Source organism: Vicia villosa, linkage group LG2 (assembly GCF_029867415.1).
Source record: "Vicia villosa cultivar HV-30 ecotype Madison, WI linkage group LG2, Vvil1.0, whole genome shotgun sequence".
Classification (NCBI taxonomy): Eukaryota; Viridiplantae; Streptophyta; class Magnoliopsida; order Fabales; family Fabaceae; genus Vicia; species Vicia villosa.
Genome location: NC_081181.1, coordinates 226,265,397 through 226,276,555, shown reverse-complemented (window position 1 = coordinate 226,276,555; position 11,159 = coordinate 226,265,397).

Here is an 11,159-nt window from a genome sequence, read left to right as displayed (position 1 = left end):
ACGCATCCGCAGCCGTGTCTTTGACACTTTATTCCTCGAGGCTCCGGCAACGCAGAAAAACCTACAAAATGCAACAAAACTATCAAACGGTACATATTTACACGAAAACATAATAAAACTCAAAGTATACGAATTTACACAAAAACGAGGAATTATTCAAACGGTATTAACAAAAAGTATCGATAAGTGCCCTATTTACATACACAAAATAACTACATTTTGGCACTTATCAGTCTCTAACTATGAGACTCACCTGAGATTGAAGAAGGAAAGACTGCGAAAATCATTATAGGAGATGATGATGATGATGTTGATGGTTTTACTTGAGTTTTAGAATGGGCTTTTTCTCTTCTTCCTTATTGTTATTTCTCTATAATTTAAATTAGAATTATGTTTGGTAAAACTAATATAGCAGTAATTAGTTGAGTATGCATTATATTTGTAAGAGAAAACAGGTTGAAGATCTACTTGACAGAAGAACATGTTGTGTTGAAGTGTTTCAACATCTGGAAACAACGTGTCAAAGAAGATGTCGAAACATGTTCCATTCGATATAGCGCCAGGGTTTATCTTTTAGTTACTTCAGACTCAAGTAATTGACAGCTCCAGAATATTACTAACCAATATTATGCAATCATATGTGGCGCAAAGAAGAATCTGGAAGAATCAAATCAGAATATGTTTGATTGAAGACTTTCTAACTTTGCAGATTTATTAGGAAGATTTGATTGAAGACCTATTTTGTAGGAGAATCTTTTGGAGATTTGTAATAGCTAATGAAACTGTAATTAGAAGCCCAAGTCCAACTGGGAATAGGTTATAAATAGAAGCTTTGTAACCTATGTTTAATAGGGCAACCAATATGTAAAATTATAAGGGTTGTGTTGGTAGGTGAAACCACCCGGTTTATGGGACGGTCACCTTGTTCTCACTAAAAAGCCTTTAGGTAATGAGTTGAGTATTGTTCTTGGAGGAAGCTTTTAAGCAACTCCAAGATGGTGTTTTGCAATGGAACTTTTCACATATTCCAAGTCAAGTGTGTCCTTGCTCATGTGGACAGCTCAGGGTACTTGATAACTCTCTCAATGAGCTGTTGGTTCTGGATCTGTAAAAGTCATGAGTGATTTTACAGTATGAAGTCATACTCAGCTGGTATGTCCAATCAAGAGTATATAATAGTGGTTACCCTACACTATGGGAAGATGAAGTCCCTTAGGATTCTTCATCCTGTGCTTCAAGGTTCATCTTTAACTGAAGCATTGTTGTCCATAGCAAGAGAAGTATTAGACATGTTCATGGACTAGAGATGTAGTAATGCAGTTGTAGGGTGGAAACGTCCGAAACATGTTGTGACATTTCAGTATGCTTGACAGGGCATAGATCGTTTAACTATATGAATATGATTGGTTTAATCATTTGATCTCACGTTTCTCAAGATGGACTCTGAGAGATTATAGGGAGTCTGGGAGAATTTATTTTTCTCTGCAGAATCTGAAGGGGTATTGAGATCAGCAAAGACAGTGTAATTTTACTTCTAATCATATGGAAAGTCTTTCAAAGACTAATCTTTTCAAGCCAAAAGAATAATGTCGAACAAGAAGTCAGGACATATCTCAAGACATGTTTTATCCTCGAGGGCCAGCAGGGATTATTCTTAAAATGTTGTATCTAAGACGTGTATTGATGGTATGTATAACGTGTTCTGACTTGGTGCATGTTTTGGAAAGTGTCATTTCCATAATAAACTGGGTGTATTAAAAGCATCCATTGCTTTCAGCCGGTGCACGGACTTACCTGATGCGTTTTTTGTGAAATAGCGGTTCTTGACCAAGACAATTGTTACAGTCTAGATACGTTATTTTGGTTGCTCAGGTATTTAAAGTGTGTTTATGTTTCTTTTTTCTTCAATTCATTTTTTTTTGTCTTTGTTTGTTTTGCTCTCATGTCCTTCGTTCGGATATGGGTAAGTTTAGAGTATGTGAAGGTTATGTTTGTCAACTTGTGGCAAACATAGGGAAAAAAGGTAGCGTTAAGACATTGTTAAGTCTGAGGTCAATCTTTGCAGGTGTTTTGCAAAAATGCTGAATAGAATTTTCTATTTTGAGTATGTTTTTGTTGCAGTTTTGCAAGTTTTTCTTTTTGTGTCTTATTTTTGTTCTGAACACAAATTGTGTCCTGTGTTCTGAGTTATCCAATATAGAGGTTTGGTTTCTCTATGTCGGTGAATGGATAATTCAAGTGTTTGTTTCTGTTGGTGTGTTTCCTTTTATGCTCTAGAAGAGGATGTTGTGTTAATCTGTGTCTTAGAATAGTTTTCAGTTTGAGGGGGAGTTTTAAGTATCTTCTTCCTCATGTGCATCATAGCGTTAGTTTTTCTCCATCTATGTGAAGTTGGTGTCTGTGGTGTTATGTTTTCTATGCTATACTGAGTTCTCCTTCAAGAATCCTTTGTCATATTATGGCTAAAAGGGGGAGAAGTGGTTATGGTATGTTATCTTTGGAGAGCATCTTTTAAGGGGGAGAAACTATGTGTTATCTGTTGGATCCTTAAAAGAGAGAGAAAATATTGGAGAGTGGGACTGCCATAAATAAGTCCTAGTATGATGTCTCAACATCATAGACGAAGACTGAAGACTGTCTCATACAAAGATTGAAGATCATAAACAGTGACCATCTGAAGACTTCCAAATTGCTGATGTTGTACTTAATTATTAAAGACCATTGTATTTGTATAACTTTTGTAATACAAAGGTTGTATTAATTAGTTTTAGCCAAAATAAGCCAACGGGGGAGATTATTATTTCTCTATAATTTGCATTGGCATTATGTTTGGTAAAACTAATATAGCAGTAATTAGTCGAGTAGGAATTATACTTGTAAGAGAAAACAAGTTGAAGATCTACTTGACAGAAGAACATGTTGTGTTAAAGTGTTTCAACATCTGGAAGAAACATGTCAAAGAAGATGTCGAAACATGTTATGTTAGACATCACGCCAGGGCTTATCTTTCAGTTACTTCAGACTCAAGTAATTGACAACTGCAGAATATTATTAACCAATATTATGCATGCAATCATATGTGGCGCAAAGAAGAATCTAGAAGAATTGAATCAGAATAGGTTTGATTGAAGACTTTCTAATTTTTGAGATTTATTAGGAAGATTTAATTGAAGACCTATTTTGTAGGAGAATCTTTTGGAGATTTGTAACAGCTAATGAAGTTGTAATTAGAAGCCCAGGTCCAGTTGGGAATAGGTTATAAATAGAAGCTTTGTAACCTAGGTATAATAGGGAAGCCAATATGTAAAATTATAAGGGTTGTGTTGGTAGGTGAAACCACCCAATTTGTGGGATGGTCACCTTGTTCTCACTCAAAAGTCTTTAGGTAATGAGTTAAGTATTGTTCTTGGAGGAAACTTTTAAGCAACTCCAATATAGTGTTCTTAATCTAGAGTCAAGGCTGAGTATGGAGGGAAGTGTGTAACACCCCAATTCTACCCAAAAATATAATGCGAGAAATATCAGAGTATTTAAAATTTCAAACAACAAATTGGGGTATCACATATCAACTTAAAACTTCAACTTGTATTTCATTCAACAATGATACATAGCATTCGAATAACAATGAACTATCAGTTTTGTTCAACTCAAACAACTTGGAAGTATAGCAAGTATTTCATATTATTAAACTTGGATTTCAAAGGTTATAATAACAACAACTAAAACATTAACAACATAGAAACAACAATAAATAACCCCCCTGAGTGCTACGTATCAGAGCGACACACTAACAGGACTCGATGAAGTAACAAGCTTCCACAGCTATACTTGAGTACCTGCCCATTTCCCATGGTAGGGGAAACATCAGCAGAAGGGGTGAGATATCAAACAGTATAAAGGAAAGTATGATAATAGATATAGCAAGATAAGATCATACACATTTCACCACTTCTCAACATAAGCAATTTGCATCACGACAACAACATGGTTCATATATTCCAACTTATACACATATATCATTAATACATATATATTCACATTCTCATCATATCTACAACACATCAACAATCCATATCAAATGAATTCAACTTCACAAACTATGCATCCACACATCATAACAATGAATCGAATGCAACTCGGTATGGGACTTGAATGCGACTCAAACTATGCCTATGCATGTGGTACCATTTGGAGTAAAACTCCCAACTTAAACATTTCCCATTCAGGTCATCACAACTTTTGCCATTTTCAGGCCAACATAAACATTTGCCATTTTCAGGCCGTCGTGTTTGCCATAATTTTCAGGCCGTCATGTTTGCCACAATTTTCAGGCCGTCGTGTTTGCCATAATTTTCAGGCCGTCATGTTTGCCACAATTTTCAGGCCGTCGTGTTTGCCATAATTTTCGAGGCATACGCCTATATCACAGTTATTTCAAATAGACTTATTGAAATTAGTTCAACTATTAATCAATAAACCAATTAATAATCACACTATATTAATTTCAATTCAATTATATTTTTATTCCATTATTTTCCAATTCCTAACACCTATTGTAAATGTCATTTATCATCATCAATTCATATCAAAACATGATTAGAGTTCAATTTCATGAAAATCTAACATAAACCCTAACATTTCTAATTCTACAAAAAAAAAACCCATTATTTCACTATCAATGGTTTACCCAAAACAAACACAACAATCTAATACACATAGATTATCAATTGCACACAACTTATCACATTTATATCATCATATTCCAACAAATCATCAAATACTCAAAATTGCACATAGAAGAACATGGATATCAAGTATAGAATCTACCCACCATAACATACTATCATGCAACCCTTTATCATGAAAGAACCCCACCCTTACCTTGGTAAATTTGGACTCTTTCACCATAGCTCTAAGCTTTTCTCTAAGAAAAATTCTTTCTAACATCATTTGGAGACACACCTAAAAACCAATTCGGAAACCGGCTTATCGGACGAACTTAAAACCCTCAAAATGAAAATCGCTCCTATCAAAACTTACCTCTATGAGTCAGGAACATTGTGTTCAAGTACCGCAACGATCCAACGGTTGGATTGAGAGATACGCCTGTTTTGCCAAGGTGACTGTTAGAATCCCAATTGTGTATATTTTGTATATAAGTTTTGTGGTATTTCTTAAACTCTTGTGCCAAATTTTATTACCTTTTGATATAATAGTATGTAAATAAATAACTTTGTGTTTATTTTCTAAATTTAGTTAGTTTATTAACTCTTGTAATGTTTTCTTTAGGTTTTAACAATTTGTGGGCAAGATGGAATGAAAAGAATAGTTGATACAAGCTTGCAATGAGGTTGGAAGACCAAAAGAAGGAGTTTTGTGCAAGAAGGTCCGCTCAGCGGAGTTCAAGCGGACCCAGGCAGAAATTTTCCATCAGAAAGTTCGCTCAGCGGAGTTGAAGCGGACATGGGCAGGGACGAGCAACAAAGTTGGCTCCGCTCAGTGGACCTTGAAGACAAATCAGATATTTTGGCTGCTCCGCTCAGCGGACCTACTTTTTCAACTTTTGTTCTTAGCCACATAAAATTGATGATTAAGGAGATTAGGATAGTTTTTATCATAACACACACTTGGAGAAAAAAGCTAGGGCAAGAGAAGAAGAAAAAAACCATTTTCCTTAAGAGAAAATCAAGATTTCTAAACATCTTTCTTTAATCTTCTTGAGTTTGATGTCACTAAATCTTGGTTTGTTGCTTGTTGTTGAAGCTTCCATGGATATGGAGGGCTAAGTTTCATCTTGTGTCAAGATTAGAGGTAGTTAGTTTGTAAATATGTACTTTCTTTGATCTATTATGTATGAACTTGGTTAATGATTAATACATGGTGAATATCTTGTTATTTATGTTTCATTTGTTGTTTTGGATCATTATTGAGAGATGTGTTTCAAAGCTAGACCTAAAAGATATTTATCTATCAATAAACAAACTCTAGAGATAGATTTGTGAGTTGATAATCACAAGTGTCAAGCTTTTAAGATTATCATGTTGATTGTCGGCATGAGAGATCATCTGACGGTGAATATGATAACAATCACGATATTGCTTTAGAGATAAACGGTATCGAGAGGATACGTGATTGTATTAATCATTAATAGGTTCATATATATAATCATTAGAGTACATATGAAGCAAACTAATGAACACTAATCTTGACACAGTTTTACCAAACCATTTTTAAATCCTAAGTTATTGTCTTTAATTTCTTTTCATGCTATTTATCTTTCATGACACTAAAAACATCCAGAATCTTAACTCAAAATACATTAAGCTGTAGAACGGCGATAATATCGCATCAATCCCTGAGGAGACGATACTAAAAATACTTATCCTATACTTTCTAACAGTGACTCTATGCTGAAACTTGCTGCGAAAATTGAGGCTTCCTCCATAAATTTTCTTCTTCTCTTAAGTGCTCCTCCCTTCTTTCTCTTCTTTCTTCTTTCTCCCCCAAAATGAGTTATGAGACTCCAACTCTAAAACCCTAACTTTCTACTCTTACTATCTCTCTTATGTCAATTGGGTTTAATCCACCCATTCATCCATTATGTTTTTATCACTTAGGACCATTTAGTTACATCTCTATCTAATAACCCAATTAAGTCAAACAACACAAATACTCACATAATTAAATACTTAAGTAATTATTATATCACATAATAACTAAATAAATAACTAATTATTAAAAGCACCAAATAATATAATTACTAATATAATTAATAAAAATATTAATACAAATCGAGATGTTACAAAGTGCGGCTTCCTTCCCGACATAGGAGTGTGTCTCCTCATCATGGAAGTGTGTCTTCTATTATGTGGATAGAGGATTGTGGAAATTAGACCATTGGTACAACTCCTGGGACTGGAAATTGTACAACACCATTGCGATTGTTGGAAGTGGGATGGTGATTTCTCATATCTAGGAAGGACCTCGGTAGAGATTGCATTGGGTAGAGATTAAGTGAGAAGTTGTAAACGAGAGAGTTTAACTTTGAATTGATACTACTGATAGTGGATCTCATTTCTAGCTTGGTATGCCCCTAGAGTAGGTAGTTAAACCGAACTGAGTAAACAATTCTGTATGTTTTTATCTTTTCAGTACTGTTATTTTCTTGTCTGTGTTATTAATGTCATATCCGATGTCTAAACATCCTTATAGGACATCTGAGTCTGTTGTACCAGAATTTCACTTCTTTTTCATGTGTTCTCCTTCTCTCTTCCACCAAACTCTAATTTTGTTCCATCAAGTGAAAGATATCTTAGTCATACAAACCCTTATGTCTTAATTGACTGGTACAAAGACTAAAATACCCCTCAACTAAACCTTAATGACCATAGTACCCCTTAGCTCATTTCCATTAGAGTATATTATATTCTCATTAGTCTTATGATTAGAGGAATAAGATATTACAAATATTCATTGTTATATTGAATTTGTTTTCCTTTTTTTTAGGTACAAGTCTCAGCACACTCTAGAGTATCTGATTACTAGAGCATATCTATGTAGCAAAATAGCAAGGTACTTCATGTATGCTTTGGGATTTTATCTTGAAAGTCTTATCAATTTGAATATTCACTTTCACATTTGTAAACTAATATCATGTCGTCTTTACAATTTTTGCATTCAAGATTTTCAAAAGGATTTAGCAAAGAACTGATTCCAGTTACATTCATCCATTAATGCAAGACCACAAAATCAATCTCAAGGAATAATAAATGTATTTATAAGTAGTAGTTATTAACCCACTTTACCCACTTATGGATTAAGTGGGTTAATAGCTACTACATAAAAAAGGAATTTTTCATGACAGTGAAGATCAAAACAGGATGTTCGTGGATTTTTAAATCGATCTTGAAGCAAAGGGATAAGGTACCTATGATCCAATGTTGGAACCAAATGGAAATTTGTGGAAAGTTTGTGTCTAGCAAGGTGTACTCGGAGATCCAAGAGCAGTATCCGAAAGTTAACTAGTGACAATTTTTTTTCAACAACTTTGCGAAACCTCGTGCCCAATTTGTGATATGGATGACATGTCATGGGAGGCTGGCCATTAAAGTTAGACTGAACAAAATGTTGTTTCTCAATCACTTATTGTTTGATTGTGCACACTTAAAAAGGATTTGGATTAGGCATGGCAACAAAACTTGTACCCGTGGGTACCCACCCGAACCCGACCCAAAGTTGACGGGGAAAACCTGCTTTGACTGGGTTTGGGTTCGGGTTCGGGTTTTCCCCGATTATAAAATATGGAAACGAGTCGGGTAATGGGGACACTAGTACCCACCCGGAACCCGTGTCATACCCCAAAATTTGCCCTCCTCTTTTCATTTTCAATAATCCAAGGTTCAAGGGTTTTCTCAAGTCACTCTGCATTATCATAAATTAGGGTTTGTTCTTCAGCAAAATAATTTGGATCTCCAAGGCCTCAAATGGATCTCAATGTGTCACATATGTACCAAAACACTTTCATATCTAAAAAATTGAGAGATATATGCTTGGTACAAGTTGGTCGATTTTTGGAGAAATAAATGAAACCCTAATTGTTGGATTTTGAACTTTGAGTTTTTGGGCCTATAAGATTGAACTTCTCACATGAATACAAGGTCATGGGAGGCCCATTTATCAATTCTTATTTATTTTTTATTTATTCATTTAAATTTAAAATAAATCAGATAAAATCATGATTAAATATTAAAAGATAATATATTTGATTTTTACAAACCATAATCAATTTCAAGATCAATCCAAGGGCATCCAAATGTGGAAAATATGCATAAAATAGCATGGGGTTTAAACTTAGAAAGATTTGATAAAAGAAGATCTTTTTCAATTTTCATGTTAATGGATGATGGATTTTTTTTAAAGCTTCCAACCCTAATTTGACTCATATATATACTAAGAGGAGGCTGCAAGAGAGGGGGGACGAAAATGAGGATAAAAGACTAGGGTTTCCATGATTCCAAAAAGAAGAAGAAACTAGGGCATAAAATATCTCTATACACGGCTGAGATCAAGAAATTCCAGACTTTGCATCATCTTCCCTAAGTGCTCAGGAGTCTTTGACGATCGGATTTAAGGTCAGCAACACCTCCAGGCGTCGCCACTAAGATTACACCGATGGGTAAGGTCTGAAAGTTCCAATCCTTGATTTTAAGTGTATTTTATAGCATACTGACGTTTGATCAAGTTTATGTAAGCCTTTAGAGTGATTCTGGACGATTGGATCAGAAGCTTCGTGTGGGAACCGCAGCCCACCATTGTTGCACCGTATTACGTTGCTTCACCTCTATCTCACTGTACAGGTCGAGTAAGCTCAAAAGGAGTCCACCAATGGACTCGCAGCCCTCGATTTAGGGGGGTAGGGTCCCTTTTGGTCTTTTATTCACGTGTTTTTTTTGCAGATTGATTTTTGGAGAGTCGGGGAAGATAACCGGAATTATCTCCGGCGTCGCTGACTTGTTCAGCCGGTGATCCTTCGTGGCAGACGTTTATTGGGCTGTTCAAATCCAATTCGCGCGCGCTGCATGATGATTGGTGGGTCAACGAGAAGACATCCTCTCTCCACACGCGTGCAACTCTGGTTGGACGGTCAACAAAACCTGTATTCTCTCGCTTCATCTCATTGGCTGACGGTGCAGAAAGGGCCCCATCTAGATTTTCGTTTTGACTGGCCCACTGGTTCTTTTGTTTGTATATATATTTTTTCATGCATTATATTTACAACTAACATGACACAGCAAGAGTGGTAACAGCGGATGGAGTGTGACTGTGAAGTGATGGGTTCGAATCCTGGCCACAACAAGTATTTTTTAGTGTATTAACACTCTTAGATCCAGCGCCTGCTTCCCCACACATCCACCATGCGCCCTCAATGCTCAGCCATAGGATCTCCTATCATCCGGATCTAACGCACATAAGGGGGAGGGTTTACCATGGATCATCATATGGCACACACACAAGATTATAACCAGGTTTACCTATATAATTATTCTATTTATTCTATCATTTGTTTATTTAAGTAAAATTAGGTGATTATAATTAATTTAATTACTATATTTGATTAGGATTAGATGTAAATAATAGGATTAGGTTAATAATTAGGTTTAGGATTATCACGTGATTACTCGATTATTCGAGGTAATTAATTTAATTAATTTCAACTATAAAAATCACAAAAAACCCTAGAGCGGTGATATAAGATATTAGGGTTTGCCCGATCCCATGAGTCTTTTAGCCAAAATCTTAGGATTTAATTTATTATTCGTTTCGACCGTATTAATCGGTCGCGATGGGTAATAATCGATCATTTAAATAATATAATAAAAATAACATTCATTTGGCTAAAGGGTTTCAACCATCTTATTGGTTGCGATGATTAGCCTATTTCCCTTATTCTAATTCATCATCATTTTTAATCGAATCAATCGATTATGAGGGATAATGATACAAAGTAATCATTAAAAATATTCTAATTCGTTATTAGTAATAATCAAATCAATTGATTAAAATTGGTAACGATACAACTACTAATCTGTTAACTATGGCGATTGAATCTATTGATCGTTGCGGTTAATAGTGCTAAATCAAATCAGGATTGTACGCCCAAATCTAAAACATTCAAAACACTTCAAATCAAACTACGGATTTTCATCCTTATTCAAAAACTGCAATAGGCCATTCAAAAAGCCTTAAAACAACTCTGTTATACCCCAAAATTTGCCCACATATTTTTCAAGAAAACTCCAATCTGAAAATTAAGGGTCTCATATAATCATGGATTTTTATTTCAACAAATATCCTAACATATGAAACACTTAGTTTTTAGAATTTTTCTTATACAGTAATTTGGCTTGCAGTTGAATTTATTCTTACGCAAACGCCAAATACTGTTTATTACTTCACACATGCTATTTATTTATTTACAGATAAATAGTACTGACACAATTGGTACAGAGTTAAATCTTTTTGCAGGCGCAGAATCAGGAAACTCAGACTGTACTGGTAACAATTAGATTATTATTATCTTTTGTTTCCCACTAATTTTTGTACTATATTCCATTATTTGCAAAAATCTTTTCAAATCTCTTTTTCAAAAATCAAATCTC